At 36.2% G+C, this 18,385-nt stretch overlaps 1 protein-coding gene across 27 annotated transcripts in view; it reads right to left on the bottom strand.

The window, feature by feature from the left end:
- Positions 1–18,385, bottom strand: part of LOC106994282 (uncharacterized) — a 263,677-nt gene that overhangs the window by 114,088 nt on the left and 131,204 nt on the right. Inside the window, exon 3 of one of the 27 annotated variants that reach the window (XR_013417231.1) lies at positions 14,089–14,177. The exons of the other annotated variants lie outside the window; for them this stretch is intronic. The gene's annotated coding sequence lies outside the window, so the exon portion shown is untranslated. The remainder of the gene's footprint in view (positions 1–14,088; positions 14,178–18,385) is intronic. 27 annotated transcript variants of the gene reach the window in all.

The raw sequence follows: 18,385 nt of genomic DNA, 5'->3' as shown, positions 1-18,385 counted from the left end.
TCCGTTTCTGGCTACACTACTTCCTATCTATTTACTTGAAGTCCTGCCTTGTATTGACCTCACATCCCCACCTTCCCTGCCGACACCACCACCACTTTAAGTGAAACTGAAAGGCTGAAAGAGACTTCAGTGGTGAAATGTCCTTTAGCCTTTGTTACGGAGAAGGCTCTTTGTGTATTTTACAAAGTTTATTCTTTCCTTTCTCCTGCCAGAGAATATTTCCCTGGGAGAACCTGGTGGGGTTCCTGACGGCAAAGCCCTTGACACTGTGGGGGACTCCTCTAAGACAGGTGCCCCCAAGATTTCATCACTCTCATGCTAGTCCACGCTCAGCCTCCACCAGGTTTGCCAAAATTTCCATTTAAAAGTTTCTGCCAGTTTATTGCTGAAGCATCTCCTGCTCCAGATAAGCAGATCTCAGCTGAGACTCTCTAGTTTCACCTGTCTCTCCAGATTTCATGGTGGCACTTTGCTTTGCAACCTGATTGCTCTGAAATGTCTACAAAAACCTGTTAATTTATCAACTTGTGCAGCTTTTTTTGCTTTTATGCAAGGGCAGGAATGATGACTTCCAAGCTCTTTAAATGTCATAGCTGAAACCAGCAAAGTTTTCAGTTTTTACCTACACTCAGTATAGCATCCAAAATAGGACAGCTAAAATGAAATATATAATTAGCTTCCTTTTTCTAGCTAGAAAGCAAAGTAAGCAGTAGAGTACGCTATGAACTAAAGAGTATGAGCCTTAGAAACAGATTGCCTATTTTCAAAACTTTACTGCTCCAAGCTTCAGGCATTTAATCTGTAAAATAAGGATAATAAAGTGCCTAACTTATGAGCTTGCTATAAGGAAGCACAGTGCCTGGCACATAGCTTGATACATTTTGTTATTGTATTAAAAATGTTCCATATATTTGATGAATTACTAATTCAACACATCAGGTTAGTTTAAGAGTGAATAAACCCAGACAGGGGCAAGCAAAGGTGTTAACACAGGTAAGAAATAAGTCTTTGTTGTACATGGATTTATATTCTAAATTATGGTCCAAAGCAAACAAAGTAAATGGAGGAAGACGCAATAGAATTTTTCCCCCAACATATTCCACTCCAGCCTTAATTAATGGACTGATAAACTAATTTGACAATTTCTCCAAGACCGAAATCTTAGGGCCTATTGCAATGAAGGTAAAGGTAAGTGGACAGGAGAGATTAGTCTGTTTTCACAGATGAAACTTCTTTAGTTAGGATCTTGAGCTCAAATAAAATACATTAACACCTCCCAGAAAAGCAGATGCTGGGAACAGAAGACTCTACCTTTAAATATTATTAAGAGAAAGAGAAACTTAATGAGACTGTGTGAGAATACATCTCAAGTAGGTTTGACACTGCCACCTGCTAAGGAATATCACACCAGGAAACTGACGTTAGAGTCCCTCAGGAGGCACTGAGAAAAGAGCCCAGATTATTACAAGTTTCTTCGTTTCTTTCCCTTTCTCTCTCTCTTTTTTTCTTCTTTCTTCTTTTGACAGAGTCTCGCTCTGTCGCCCAGGCTGGAATGCAGTGGTGTGATCTCAGCTCACTGCAACCTCCACCTCCTGGGTTCAAGCAATTATCTGCCTCAGCCTCCTGAGTAGCTGGGATTACAGGTATCCACCACCACGCCCAGCTTTATATAAATATATATATATAAATATATATAAATATATATATAAATATAAATAAATATAAATATATATATAAATATATATTTTTTTTTTAGTAGAGATGGGGTTTCACCATGCAACTTGCTAATTAGCTGGCAGTAAGTGGTACTAACCCTGTATCCTTTACTTGCATTAAGAGAGCTTTTAACCTTTGTGTCTTTATAGTTCTTTGTCAATTGCCACACAACTGTACTCTAGGCAACAATTTTATAGCAGTCTGAGCTATACCAGGGTAATGGTAATCACTGGCTTAGGAAAACATCAATAAAAACAGTACTACTCTAGCTTCACAGTCTTGGAAGATGCAGTCCCTTCAACCATCTCCATCCACAACTCTAGGAGTGTCCAAGATATATCTCAGGTGTGTCTGAGTTTGACCAATCCCTGGTAGCTATCTTTTCTTTTCCTTATTTTCTATGTTGCTGAAGCTATGTTAGCGGTGATCATTCCCACCCTAAGAGCTGATTAGAGCACTGATCAACATAATGAATCACGAAGGTGTTGACTTCACCATAATGCAGATAGATCATCAAGAAGGTCATCATGGAACAAAAACTACAGATAACTTCTTCTCTAGTTTCCAGTATCAGTGCTTTCGAAATGAAGGAAAGTGCAAACAAAGCAGTCCATTTAGATTTTATTCACTCTTTTATTCCAAGGCTCTCTCCAGTAGACTGCCATGAGTGCTGGCAAACAATCTTGAAAATATACCTCCTGTGTTGAAAACACCCCTTCCCTTGAAAGCAGGGCCTTGTCATTTGGAGGTCATATAATATGTCCATCTGTTCCCTTAGAATGAAGAAGCCACTCAAAGTCTTAAGGAGAAAGCCCTTTTGGAATATGTCTTGGAGACGTGTCCAGGCTAAGGAGGGAGGGAAGGTCTGGACACAGGCAATATTCTTACATCTCAGGTATAAACACACACATCCTATCCCCATCTGAAATAAATTTAAGTCAATTTACTCCTACATCCTATGAAATTCTGACACTATACATTTTATTTTTTCTTTGTATTTAAGACAGTAATTATAAAGTCTTTGATTGTATTTATAAACTAAAGCAGCTGTAAACAGATGAGAAGATAGCTATAAACAAATATTTAATAAAGCCAAGAAAACAGAGATTTGTTCTCACTTTTTTTGTAGTGACCTAGAGTAAGGGGTTTCAGTTTCAAATGATATTAAAATCTAGGGATATGAGAAATCAGCCACAACTTACTTTAATTACTATTTGAAATATAAATTTCCATAATATCATACACCAATAAGACAATTCAAGCTAGAAGGGAAGTTAAAAATCATCTGTCTCATTTGACAGATAAGGCAAGTGAGCTCCTAAGAGGTAAAGTGAATACATGCACATTCAATAGCAAGGACAAAAAATTGTGTCAGGACCAAATATAAATTATTAGGGATGAAATTCTTTATAAAAGAACACTAGACCATTAATATAAATACAGGTAGAGATTAATTAGATTCAATCACTCTTTATCCCTTCAATGTGAAATGATTTCAACATCTGAAGATGTTTCCTTTTCTCTGTGAGATGCTGCAATATCTGCGAGACCTCTCTAGAGGTAAAAGCATATTCCATTTTACTCCAGCTTTTATACCAGAACTCATAGAATCTCATAATTCTTTTCCTATAGGAAATGCAATTTTATAGCAGTCTTCATCTTATAAATGGAGCTGTTTAATTTAGAGCCACCGAATGATCCCTGTGTGTTCACAGCACATTTATTGAATTTATAACTATAATGCCTTTGGATATGTATTATATTTGCTGTGTATTCTATTGATCCATTGAAAATATTTTGCTTCTTGTAAGAGACACAAGAGGACCTTCATAAAGAAAGTAAAATGTACCTTATACTTCAAATTCTAACATAAAAAATAATGGATTGGTGATATCAATAAAAGACCAAACCAGTAACTGTATTTTATTACTAGGTGTCGATAGATGAATTCAGTTGTCCTTTTTTCTTGATACCATAATGAAGCTGCCTTTAACTGGGGTACAAATGCCCATGAGGCATATGAGGACTTTCTAAATAGTATGTAGAAATGGTCAGTTAAAGGAAATCAGTTTCCAAAGCTGCCTAACCATATGTACTCTTCCCAAAAACTGGTTTGCCTGAACACTCCCTGAGGTAAAAACATCATTCAGAATCCGTTTTCTTACCTCCTCATTCATAATCACTCTTTTCCTATTTTTACAAGAGAAAGAAATATCATCATCGTGGTGTGTGAAAACTGAGACACCAAACTTTAGAAGGAAATATTGAAATTTTGGTGTTGGATGTTAAGAAAATGAGTCGCTTCAATGACAGATAATATCCTATAAGGCAGGGGTGTCCAAATCTTTTAACAAAATTGAAGGGGGATCCAATCGGCACTGTCAGTGACAAGTCATTAAGTACACATTTTGCTGAGAAGTAGCTATGTGATTTTTGGCATATAACTTGAAAAGAGTCAAAGTAGTGAGTAACGTTGTTTTAAAAAAATTCCTTCTATTCCCACCATTCCTTAGCAACTACATCCATAAAAATAAAAAACAGGACCATAGTTGATTATGGGCCCTCCTTCAATGTAGCAATATGTCATGTTCTGCTACAGATTTATAAACTAATTGAAAAAATCATATCCATCCATTTAAGATATGCATTTAAATATTTTTAATTTTTATATTTAATAGTCCATCCACACTTATATTTATGTTCTTTTGACCAATTGTGTACTAAAGACAATTGAAATCACTTTAATTTTTTAGTAGTTAAGTCAAAGGAACATTTTAATTAAATTTGGAATGATGAATAAAAGACTTAATAATACACAACATAGGGATAAATATGAAGGAAGTTTATAAGCTCAAAGGAGAAAATGAAAAGTGTAGGATTTCTTAATTTCAGAGAAAAGTTTGCTCACTTTTATTTTAATGGCTAAGGGTGGCAATCAAATCATTAGATACAGTTTCAAATAGCTAGAAGGAAGATACAGAATGTCCCAACACAAAGAAATGATCAATGCTCGAAATGATGAATATTCTAATTAGCTTGATCTAATTACTATGTAAGTATCAAAACATCACTATGTGCCCCGTAAATATGTATAATTATATGTCAACTAGAAAAAATAAATGAAAAAAGAACAAAAAAAAATCAGTATTTCTAGGTAATGCCATACATGTAAAGAAGTGATGTAACATATTTATTTTTAAATGCAAATATTGGCAGAACATGGAAAATTACATCTTTACAACTATTTAAATTTACAATGGGAAAGTTGAAATGTCAACTTATAAAGGAATGAGGGGCACGGATTTTTTCAAAATGCTCTTAAGAAACATGTGGCTTCAAAAAAGTTGGAAAACTCCTCCCTTAAAGGTGACATTAATATTTAAAGGAGGACCAACAAATCAATAGATTTCTGAGAAACACATTCAAGTATCCCAATCATTGCCTGGCAAACCACTTTCTTATAACATTTTTTTTTCCTTGTAATTGTTCATTCATTGTTCATATACCTAAGACTCCAAGAAGTTGGGAACCCTGGGTTACCCGTTCCCCACACACAGGAGCCCCTGTATTTAGCATGGTGTCTCCATTAAAAGCACTCAGTTGTGAAGTGCTTTTTATTTTCTATTGTATTTCAGCAAATAAAATAGTAAGTGTTCTACTTTCTGCTTTGTTATTTTCACTTAGGAAAAGCCATAAAATGCTCTGAAATAGAAAATCTGAGATTGTGCAATTTGACAAATATTCCAAATCACTTTGGAATTCTCACACATAACACATGCACATCTACAATTTTAAAAGAAAACAAGAGAGAGAATGAGACAGAAAACCTAGATGTGACTTTCATTTACTCAACAGATATTTATTGAATACTTTCTAAGTGCTAGACATTATTCTAGGAACCAGATGCCAGCAGTTATGGTACACATCTCTCCTTATTTATAATGGTGTTTGCGCACTTTTTTTGCAAAAATTGAATCAACTGGAAAAACATCAGATTCCACAAGCATTTGCTATATAATTCTAATATTCTGATTGCATCTGCCTTTGATAATGTATGCAAAACACATGTAAGAGAAAAATGCAAGGAAAAACAACTTAAAAACTTCGAAGACAATTATAGTAAAACTACCAAAATCCAAGTTTTTTAACTTACATGTGGTACTTTTTTAGCTCAAAATAAGCAACTGTAAAATAGGCATTTTGAATCCTTGAAGCCTAGCATTAAAAAATGTAATTGAATAAAACAGAGTATCAAAACTAAATTACATGTGCTTTCCCTATGCCATTTTGGATGCCTCACTAATTGGGGAGAACACTAATCCTAAACATGGGAAACATTCACATGGAATTAGGGATGGAAAGATAACAGCACCGAGGAAGAGAAGTGAAACTTGTTATTAGAAGTCATAATTTCCTACACGTTTTGTTTTTATCTGATGTAATTACTGTCGATATTTGTGAATATGAAATAATTCAAATTTAAAGATACTTTACATATAAAAAAGTCCGCACATATTTAAAACTAAATCTCTGATAACTAAAAGGGATATTGGCCTTTTTCTTTATTGTTAATTGTTTTTAACTTTCTGGTAATAGCTTCAGATTTGTGATTATTACAAACAATTCAGTTGTGAATACGTGTACATCTATGTTTGTGTGCATTCTCCTACCCATTCTGTGTATACGAAACTTACCAAGAGGTAATTTTTTTAAGAACAGCAAATTTGTCTGCTCTAGTGTATACTATTTTTGTTATCAAAATCTTACTTTGTGGGAGTAAATATTATCCTTATGTACTACTTTGTATTTTCCTAAGAAAAGCCTTCTCAGGTTTCTTTCCCTCCCTCCCTCTTTTTTCTTTTTTTTTTTTTTTTTTTTTTTTTTTGGTCTGGCTCTGTTGCCCAGGCTGGTGTACAGTGGTGCTATCTTTACTCACTGCAACCTTCGCCTCCCAGGTTCAAGCTATCCTCCTGCCTCAGCCTCCTGAGTAGCTCGGATTACAGGCACAGGTCACCATGCCCAGCTAATTTTTGTATTTTTAGTAGAGATGGGGTTTCACCATGTTGGCCAGGCTGGTCTCGAACTTATGACCTCAGGTGATCCACCCTCTTTGGCCACCCAAAGTGCTGGAGTTACAGGCATGAGCCACCATGCCCAGCTTCCCTCTCTTTAAAATGCTGCTGCAGTCACACCAGCTTCCAATTTTCCCATGATTTCATCACTTCTCAGTTAAGTCTTCCCTGAAAAATGTTTGAAAAAAAATTCACAATACTTAAAATTTCAGTTTGTAACTGCATATCCATTATTATGGTTATTCTGGTGACCTAAAGGCACCCACCAGACAGCTCTGTCTTCCCCCATTCCTGGCTCCAGAGGGAAGGTTGTCTCTTTGAATAAAAATGCATTGAAGACAAGTTGTAAGAAATCATCCATATTGAAGAGTGTTGACTGATCTTATGGAAATCTTGTATGCAGAAAAAAATACAAAACCCAAAACAAAATGATGCTTTATCTTACAGATTTGAGGAACAGGGCAGGAAAGAGGATTTGAGACTTAGTTGAAATAAAAGTACACTTTTTGTTTAAACAGGTTGAAGTCTAGAAATTAAGGAAAAAAGGAAAAGAGGATTAAGGAAGGCTGCCATATAAACAGAATACCATTAGGCAAAGCCTAGAATCTGGAAATGTTTTCACCGTTCTCTGGACTCTGAGGACATTCCAGTTCATGAGCACGAAGGTATGTTTTGTTTTATAAAAAATATTTGTTGCATGTGTTTGGTTTGGTGGTTTCCAGTAATGGACTAAATTGAGAAGATTTATGACTTAAACTTTAGGGTTTAATGATAGAATTACACTTTAATACCTGTCTCTTTGCTAGACTGTAAGTGCCATGAAGGCAGGTTCAAGGTCAGCACTGCTCAGCATTGTAGCCTTCATATAGAACACCATACATGGCATATAATAGGCACTCAATAAGTATTAATGTATTATTACATTTTGGATCAAGGAGATAATCACATTTAATTCTCAAAAAATCTAATAGAATTAGATTTCGATTAATCCAAACCCCTCCTACCACCAAAAAAAACACATGTTTTGCAGATGCCATTATTTTGGAAATTAATATAAAGTTCTTCAGACAAGAAATTACTGAGCAATTAGTTACTGGACACTGATATATGCTTGAGTACAGAACTGATGTTTTTACAACAGAATGATAAAATTGCTCTAAGCTGAAAGAGAGTCTATCAATCTTCGAATTCTCTTAATTAACCACGAAAGCCCAGAGGGGTTCAGTTATTTCTCCCAAGTTGCACAGCCGGTTATAAACCTAGAACAATAACACTGATCCTCCTCCTCATTACCCACAGATTTAGGGATTGAAGACATCCCATTTCTGTGTAAACAGAGATACTGAATATTCATATTTATAAGTCATTTGAGTATTCTTGAGTTTGTTTTTAACATTAAGAAACTGATGTTGAATGCACTGAAAAAATAAATTATTTCACATTGAATTTGTGGGATAAAACTGGGCATTATTTTTTGAAGTCTCAATTCTTAAAAAAAATAAAAATAAAAAGACAAACAAAGGGGAAACAAATGTTCCTCTATGGACCCTACTTAAATAGGTCATCTTTATTTCCTTCCTTAAAAGTACTGTATACCTTCTAACAGTGTTTTCATACATGTATGATTTTGGGGGAAGGAACAAATTGATAATTATCTTCACTAATGAAATGCACAATCGTTTCAGTTAGATTTTAAATGGGGCACGACTCATATTCATAAGGCCCATTGAATAAATGCCTATTAGGTACAGTTTAATGGCTTAATGCTGGATTCATTTTTTTTTCCTCTGTAGATGATTTCTATTGCACATTTAGGGCAATTAGAAAATTTGGTTTTCTTTCTTGTATATATATAATCTCTGTGTTCAGAAAACTCAGCACAGAAAAATAACAATATGAAGGTAAAAATTATGCCTGCCATGTAACAAACCTGCACATATATCTCCTGTATCTAAAAAGTTGAAACTGTTTTTTTAATTTAAAAAAGGTTAAAAAATAACCTCCCCAAAAAAGAGGACTGCATCTCTGATAGTAATGGTACTCAACATTTTGGTTGCATTCATTTGGTTAACAAAGTAAACTCTTGTGTAGCATTAGTGAGTAACAAATCATAATTATTATCATGTGCCTCGGAAGATTATTCCTCCAACACTTGAGAAAAGCCACAGCATTTCTTGTCTAAAAAAGTCCAAATTCAAATTGGCAAACTGCATTGATAAATTAATAGAGAAAAGCTTCCACTGAGAATAAATTAAAAGCAGCCTTGAAAATACTCCATTATATATTCCTCTTACAGCAAGCAACAGTATATATCGCTGTATTAGGATATGCTTCTCATTTTTCTTCAAATTTACATACATTGTTTGAAGCTGTGAATGCTAATGACAATAAAACAAGTTCCTGCTTTTGTAGCATTTTAATTTTTTAAAATATCAGTTAATAACTTCAAAGAGTAAGAATAACCTAGTGTAGTTATGCATGTATAAAAATATTTTCTTACACTTACAAAGTTGGGTTAACACCATTTGTACATATTCAGACTAAGTTTTGCTGCTTCCTTTATGATTCAGAGGTTATTAAGTTGCACAGTAAAATCTGAATATATGGCAGGTGTAGATTTTGCATGCTACTATATTTACTTACATAATTTCTTTTTTTCTTCCGATATTCTCTCTCTAAAAGAGAAGGAATTATGAGGAAATCATATGAGCATCTAACTCTGCTTCACACTTGAGATTCTCACTTCCACTTTCAAAATAAGAGCAACTCATATCATTGACAACGTTAATCGGAATGTAGGTTTACTAATGTTTTTCCCTTCCTTCAGCAATTTTCCATATTCCTAAAAATTACCTCCTAGAGTGAAATAACACTTTAAATGAGCATGCCTGTTTATGTGTTAAAGACAGATGGAGAAGGAGAAAGAAGAGGGATAATTAAAAGGAGATGGAAAATATATTGACATTTAAATGTGCTTTCCTTTCAAATGTTCATCCCACATCCCTTTCATTTGTACTGAGATGAAGAAAGCAATGGAGACATTCCTATTTCATATCTAGTATTTCCTATGGGCTCACTAAAGGGCTGATATTTAGCTTCCCCAACATGGGGTAAGAAAAAAAGCTGTCCAGGGAAGGAAGGGTGAAAACCAACCAGTCGAAGTAAAGAAGTTCATGGTGATGTTTTCCTTTCACAGTTAAGGGCCAAAGAGTACTAATCTAATTCAGCCATTTATTGTCCTATGTGGATGGACATTGCACATTCTATTACCAGAGCCTCTATTAACAGTGAGGCTGCTGTTTGGGAATATGTGTGTGTGTGTACACATATCACCTTATGAATATGTGACAAGACAGAGAGAGACATAAGAGAAGATGATACATAAACTGATGGATAAAATAGAAAGAGAGAGAGCCTTAAGGAAAGAGAATCTAAGTATTTGAGTAAGAGAAACATCTGTAAAGGACAGATTCTGTGATAAGGTTTGGAAATAAAGATATCATCTGAATGTAATAGCAAGATAAATTTTTAATCTTATACTTCAGTATATTTTTAAAGAGTTTGTAACTAAAGAAAGAACAGTGTGTAAAGATGTATTGGGAGTATTATAAGCCAGAATGTATGAATGTTGGTTTTCAGAACGTGCTCGTATGCAGTTTAAGCTGAGGTCATAGTCTGTTCTTTCAAGTCATGTTGTGGTCAAAACCTGTGCTGAAGTGACACGTTAGCCAGTTTGTCTATTACATAAATTGCTTTTTGGAATTCTAGAAACAAACTGAAAGTTAGGCAAGAATTAACTGCTTAGCACCTGTTCCATTTCTTCCTGTGTCCTACTTTTCAGCTAATTGCAACCCATTGTCTTTCTTGCAAACTGTTTTAGAATATGTAGGTAAGAAACCCTGCAGTTTGGATACCAGGAGCTCAAAAACACAAACCAAAAAACAACAAACAAACAAAAACACAAGCAAACAGCAAAAAATTTTTAACAAGATACAATCATCAGATTATATTATTGCAAGAACATTTTGTCAAAGAGTAATAAGTCATTTCCCCATTAATGTCTACAATACATAAAGATGGTATGTATCATCCCCTGATGTTGCTAGAAACAAAATGCAGGCAGCAGAGAAAAAAATTCTCCTTACCCTCCCAAATCACTCCCAAAAAACTAACCACCCCCCTTCAAGACACTCTATTACTCTGTTGGGTCAGGGGCACAGTTTTTAGTGCTTTTAGATTTGTCTCTGCTGTAAGGAAGTTCATCCATAAACTAGTTCTACTGTACCATTTGTCTTGTGATTGCAGTGATCTGCATCAATATCCCATTTCACTGGCAGCCACAATATGATATGACTATATTCACCAGCCATAAAGTTGAAACAAACGGCAAAGAAAAGGAACAGTTGAAAACCTCTGCTTCTGATTCCTCTTGCCATAAACTAGGTATTTTAGAAGGTGAGACACTGAAGTGCCATTTAGTAAACTACTCTTACAGCCCATCAGAATGGGTGGATGTACCTTGAAAGGTTATTCCTTGGGAAGTATTGAATATCTCTTTGCCAGAACCATAGGCTAAAGCAATCATTCCATAAGAATCAACGAGGGGGAAGCTAGGTAAAGGGGGAGTAGGTGAGTGAACGAGAGATGGGGAATAGACTGCAAGTAGAAACTGTATTCTACATAAATTCATTTCCTTTCCAACCTTTCTCCCATTCTAGAAGCCAGATTTTGAGAACGGATCTAGTTAGGAGAATAATAAACAGAGTAGGAGCCCATGCTCTCCAACCACAGTTCTGGGGATGCACTAGGCATGAAGCTTGAGGAAGCACATAAAGGCTCTTACCAGTTCCTAAATTGCCAATTTATTCTCAAACAATGATGAGCTTACTGGACTCATGCAAGTCATACTCACAGTATAATTTCAAATTTATTTTTATGAAATGCCTTGTTTCTCTTTAAGATAAATATATTCAAGTTTCCTTTTTCTCAAGTTATCTCAGTTTTGTTCTTATCAGTATATATACTCCTTCTCAACACTCATGGCATCCAATGTCATCAGTATATAGGGTTATCAAGAGATTCCGCTGACCACATGTAAAATGAGCAAAATAAGATTGCCCTCTGAAAAGTTAAACTTTCAAATTCTATTTAGCTGTCTCTCAAATGAACACTCTTACATGCTCGAACACACACAATGTAACCTTTTTGTCACCCTGTGGACAAAACAACACCTACATTTTCCACCTAAGCTCTTTGCAATGCACTCTACTAGATCATATGGGTATTGAAATGATCAGTAGAGAATCACAGCTCTGTCTGTAAAACATGACAACTTTATTCAACATGTTACTGTTGGCAGTTTAGGTAATTGTTAAGAGACTGAATTCTGGAGGCTGGGAAGCACAACTCCAGGGTCTCCTCACATTACAGGAATTAGAGCAAGATTTGTATATTCTTTGTGCCAATTTTCCCTTATCTGTAAATTGAGGAACACAGCAATATCTGTCTCACAGGTTGATTGTGAGGATAAATGAGATGATGAATAGAAATGGGTTATGAGGATTCTGTTATTTAATACGTCCTTCCAAACATGAAATGGCTGTGAATATATTTCTTGTGGTGAAAAAAACAAAATCTTTGCAATTAAGGAGACCTGACCTGACCAGTTAAATGAGCAAGTTACTTAAGACTTCTCTAAACCTGCTTCCTTATCTCTAAAATATGGCTATCAACAAGTATGTTGTAAAGACTAAATACGAAGATACGCAAAGTACCATACAGCATCAGATTATTATATCCATTATAATTCTACAATAAAAAAAAAATAAAGAAATGAGCTGTCTACAGTAGATGGCACCTGTAGTCCCAGCGACTCAGGAGGCTGTGGTGGGAGAATGGCCTGAGCCCAGGAGTTTGAGGCTGCAGGGAGCTATGATCACATCACTGCACTCCAACCTGGGCAACAGAGCAAGTCTTCATCTCTTAAAACAAAACAAAACAAAAAATACAAGAAAGGAGAAAATGGATGCAGTGATCTGAACATGATCCCAGGTACAGGCAAAACAACGAATAAGACTGTAAACCATCTAATTTGCTGTCTGCAGGGTTTGGAGTCAACCAGAAAATTTGGAAGTCATCTCCATTCTCACCTCCTACGGCACCAATGCTTGTCAATTCTGCCTATAAATATCTGCTTAATCTGTCTGCCTCTTCATTTGTATCACAGCCACCTGGCACAGACCCCTGTCGTTTGGTTTTTCGGCCACTGTAACAGCCTCTCAGACTCAGTCTGGGCCGTTCTCCATACAGTAGCTAGAATGATACTCTAAAAAACCCAGGCATGTCACACCCCTGTTTAAATCCCTTCGGCAACTTCCCATTGTCCTTGGGATAAAATCCAAATCTCTTAATGGGACCTCAGCCAGCATCTATTGCCTCTCCCACGATTTCCTGAGTAGGCTCAATGCCAAAGATTCTGAATGCATCATCCTCTTGGCTCACAAATTTCATACATGCTCCCTCTGACAGGAACACTGTCCTCCTTCCTCTTTAACTCACCAACACAGTGTCCCTTTGCTCTCAGCTGAAACACCAGTTCCTCAAGGAGGCTTTTCCTGACTCCACTGGAGGTTCAGAACTCCCAACCCCCATCCCAAATGCCACAATTGCACCCTCTACCTCTCCCAACACAACCTCTATTTACGTTGCCTGGGTAATTTTGTAAATGGAAAAGGTATCTACAGAAAATATAGATAGGTTCCTTGACCATGTGTGTCTTATTTATTCACCACTCACCTAGTGCCTGGCCCTTAGTGGATAATCAGAAACATTTGTTAAATCAATGCATTCAAATGCAACTGCACAATTCATTTCTGTGTTCTGTGTATCATGTAACTTGAAGAGAAATAAAAGAATTACATCCTAGTCTTTGACACATTTCTAATTTTTTTCTCTATTTCGGAGAGTAGAAAAAAACAAACAGCTTCTGACTTGTTCCCTTTTCTGAAAAAGCATAAAAAAGAACAAATTTAATTATTCGATTCTTCCTCTTTCCTTTCCACTAACATTCAAAATCCCACTTCCATTGTTTCCTCACAGAGCAGCAACTCTGAGCATTAAACAAACATTTTTAGATATAGCATCTATGACTTCTTGAAAGTTAGTAATGAGAAACGAATTTGAAAAGAAATGTCTCTTGGGCTCAAACTCCTACCACTCGCATCAGCAGCTATTGGATAGGAAAGACTCCATCCCTCCCCATGGTCCCCGGAGCCAGAATGAAGAGGCTTTCTACCAGCACCTGGAGCACAGCACTCCCCAGTCAGCCGCAGGAGGAGAGTGTCAAGGACTCCAGGCAGCCGTCTGTGTCACCCAAGCTGAAATCCACCTCTGGAAAATACATAATAACATCTCCTTAGAGAAATATTAGATCTGCTTCACTGCTCTTTCTGGCATATTTTATCCCACTTTGTCCTCCTCTCTCCCTAAATGCCAGGATCGCAAACCCTTTCTCTCAGCAGGAGAGCATGCAAGTCAAATGCCATCATAATCGCTTTGTGTTTCCCTGCAGAGGGAAAGGAGGGCTCCTTGCCTGTGAAAAACTTATCAGTTCCTAATGGAATGGAGTGACTTTTCAAAGGTCACAGGCAGCATGCAGTTAGGGGCCATAATACGCACCTAACAAACTATGGAAGAGAATAAGCCTGGGCTAGTCCCTTGCATTGCTTCAAGTCCACTTTCACATGTCTGCCATCATCCAGGAGATACACTCACACTCTGTGGCTGAGCCTGGCCCCTGGTGCACCAGCAGATGGCTTGGCTGCCTCTACAGCTTTCGTTATGCAGAAACAGCACTATTTCAAACAGTGTGTGTGTGTGTGTAATCTCCCCCCACCCTCTTATTTTAACATCCAAAGGATTGAAAAGACCTTTTGTCTGCAGTAAAACACTGATGAGACTAGCATAAATATAACACGAAAGAAACCTGCTTATTGGAATGTTTGCCTCCCATCCCCATCTCCTCTGGCCAACCCTCGGAAATGCGTTCTGAAAGGGTCCATGCTGTGGTGCTTTTCCTGAGTGGCCCCACTAGGAGAAGAAAATGACATTTTCACAATGTCAATGATAAAAGTCGAGGTAAGAAAACTTAGAAAATTTTGGCTGTTTTTCACATTTACTCCAACAGAGAAATAAGTCCAAATAGATCTCTATCAGCAAGAAAGAACTATTATTTGGCAAAGTATTAGTACTAGGAATATGAAATTTCTATTTTTGAACTAATAATGTTTATTAGATATGTTTCCCACTGCTCTATATTATTAATTTATATTTTATTTCTTGGGTTACTATGTTTATTACGTTTTAGCTTTATGGATTTTTAAAGAGTTGATTATATAGTTTTTCAGTTAATTAGGTCACTTTGTAATACTAGACTATAAAAGGCATTTCAAAGCAATAAATGAAAACATTTCTTATGTATGATGACAATCATGTAAATCATTTAATAATTTGATTTGTTGGAAAGAATACAAAGTATGACCATCAGTTATTTTTCATAGTTGCACAGGTTGCTAAAATAGGAAGAGAGAAGTGTAACATATTAACCCATGAATGTGCTCTGAGAAGAAATCAGAATTTCAATTATTCCAATAAGAGAGCACATTATTTAGCTAAATTTGTAGTAAACACATTTTGGGGTGAAACCATGGCCCCTACTCTAGAAACTGCCCCCATCTGCAGGCCTCCCTGAAAGTGTGAGTTTGGATATCTGAATTTATATTACACAACCTTGACCTTGTGACCATATTGATGGAACTAGGATTGGGAATCTGACTCAAGAAAGTCATATCCACAATCTGGATAGAGTCAGTCCGTTCTCTATCAAGAGTTTCAACACATTTAAGACAGAGAGAGAGATAGGAGATACTTACGGCATATGCACACATAGTTGAAGACTGAAAAAATTTGGTTCACATTAGTTATGATGGGTAAGCAGAGAAAACCAATCATCAAAGATATGTAGAAGAATGGCACAGGTATCAAGAGAAAAGCAAAGACTGGAAAACATGTTCTTTGAAAAACAGAGCAAGATGGGAAGAACAACTTCTCGGTCCTCAGACCCTGGGACACAAGTATAATGACAGTCACATTCCACATCCCTTGTGTGTTATAGGACACAGGTATGCTTCATTGTCTTGAAGTGTTCCTTCCCCCACCCCCCTCCATTAAATTACTCCTTCATTTAAGCTAGATTGAATTCTTCTTGCTTGGAAACAAACAATCCCTGGTTAAAGTAGCACCCACACATATACACACACACATTCTTGCATCTTAAGTAAACATTTTCCTGAATGAAACTATTTTTTTGAAAATCAAACAGCATGTAAAGAAAAATTCAAGTTAGATCCAAATTGGTACTGGTAAGTGACAACATTGCCCTAAGAGATTTAAAAAAAAAAAAAGAAAAAGTAAAATCAATTTTTTTCTTTTATTGCTTATAAGAATTAAACATTAATTAGTAGATTATGTAATACAAAGATGGATCTCATAGTGTCATTGTAAACAAGCTCACTGTATAGAAGAAGAATCTGATATGCAGAATTTGATTATTTCTGTGGTGTAAATATTCCCACTATGTCCAATTAAAGCTACCAAGGTAACATCACTAAACAGAGCATTGAGAAGAGATGTGCTCATCAGCTCTCACAAAGCTCAGGCAAGCCAGCCCCATCATACACTGGTGTATTCAAGAAAAGAATACTGCATGCCAAAATAACTAAAAAATATTGGTTGATTCAATACATTTCTCAGAGAAGTTGAGTAATTAGCCCATTCTCACACAGTAAGGGGCAGAGCTTGGATTCCAATTATAGTAGCTAGATGATGATAATTGTGTGAGGACCACGTGTACCCTGTTATATTAGGCAAATCAGGCTGCTATAACAAATTACCATAGACTGGATGCCTAAACAACCACCATGGACTTCTCACACTTCTGAAAGCTACAAAGTTAAAGATTATGGCACTGGAAGATCCAGTATCTGGTAAGGGCACTCTTGCTGGTTTGCAGATAATCATCTTCTCATTGTATCTTCATATAGTCGGGAGAGAAACATCTTGGGTTCACTTCCTCTTTTATAAGGGCAGACACCAATCATAAGGACCCCAACCTCATGACTTCACTAACTACTGAAAGTCCCACCTCCTAATAACATCACATTCAGTTAGGGTTTCACCCTATGAATTTAGGAGGGACAGAAATGTTCAGTACATAACCCCAATTACTTATTGAGTCTTTATACCCATATCTTCTACTGGGTAAGCCCCAACCTACTCTCTAAATTACAAACTAAGAGCAAAATAAACCAAATACGCCTAGTATTTAGTCAAAAGCTTTTAATTTTTATAAGATCCTATATCGAAGTCCAAAAACACTGAAGCCTGTTGGTTTCAGGGGAATCAAGATCCTAAAACTAAATACATGGTAGCTTATCAATTACTAGTTAATTTTATTTTATTAAGTATAATTCATGCTCATATCCCTACCATCCCTTCACACTTCAGTAAATTCATAGCATCCTACATACTCATCACAAAAGAATTACTTGGCGTTGGTGAGCACATCATGCTTTTTTTTCTGTTTTTGTTTTTTTTTTTAATTTCATTTCAGGTTTGGAGGTACATGTGCAGGTTTGTTATACAGGTAAACTTGTGTCACAGGGGTTTGCTGTACAGATTATTTTGTCACCCAGGTACTAAGCCTAGTATTTTTTTTTTCTGCTTCTCTCCCTCCTCGCATCCTTCATTCTCCATCCTCAAATAGACCCCCGTGTCTGTTGTTTCCTTCTTTGTGTTCATAAGTTCTCATCATTTAGCTCCCACTCATAAGTGAGAACATGCAGTATTTGGTTTTCTGTTTCTGCGTTAATTTGCTAAGGATAATGGCCTCCAGCTCGACCCTGTTCTTGCAAGACATGCATATCATTTTTTTTATATACTCCACTTTTTCAGAAACTATTCTCACATTTCTCCTAATTTTTAAAAACTCAATCTTTAAATCCCAGAAAAATGTCATTGCATCCATGAATCTTGCTCAAACTCCTCAGACTAAGTCTATTATATATTCCTGGTTTAGAGTCTTTTTACAGGTATATTACAGCTGCTTCCACAGGCTGTGGTCATTTTGTGTTTACACTTCTGACTTTCCAATTAAACCTTAAATCTCAGTGTCTAACACAGTACCTGACAGAGAATGGGTGTTCTACAGATGTTTATTGAATAAAAGAACGAACCTGTTGATTGAAAACTATCTGATGTTCTATAAGGAAAAAAGCAGATATTTTTCAAGCATAAGTGAATAGTATTGGGATAAATCATGGTAAATAAAAACAAAAATGACTGATTCTTTTTCCAGTTAAGTAAACTTAGGAAACGAGGAAGAACCTTCCATACAAGTACCATATTTATTCCCAGAATCATCAGTGACTCTGACAGCTACCCCTCTGACAATATACCACAGAGCTTGTATTTATAATGCTGCTGCATAAGCCACAGTTACCACTAAAGGGTTCTTTTGTTTTTTGAGACGGAGTCTCACA

Source organism: Macaca mulatta, chromosome 1 (assembly GCF_049350105.2).
Source record: "Macaca mulatta isolate MMU2019108-1 chromosome 1, T2T-MMU8v2.0, whole genome shotgun sequence".
Taxonomy (NCBI): domain Eukaryota; kingdom Metazoa; phylum Chordata; class Mammalia; order Primates; family Cercopithecidae; genus Macaca; species Macaca mulatta.
This window is presented reverse-complemented; position numbering and strand designations above follow the sequence as displayed.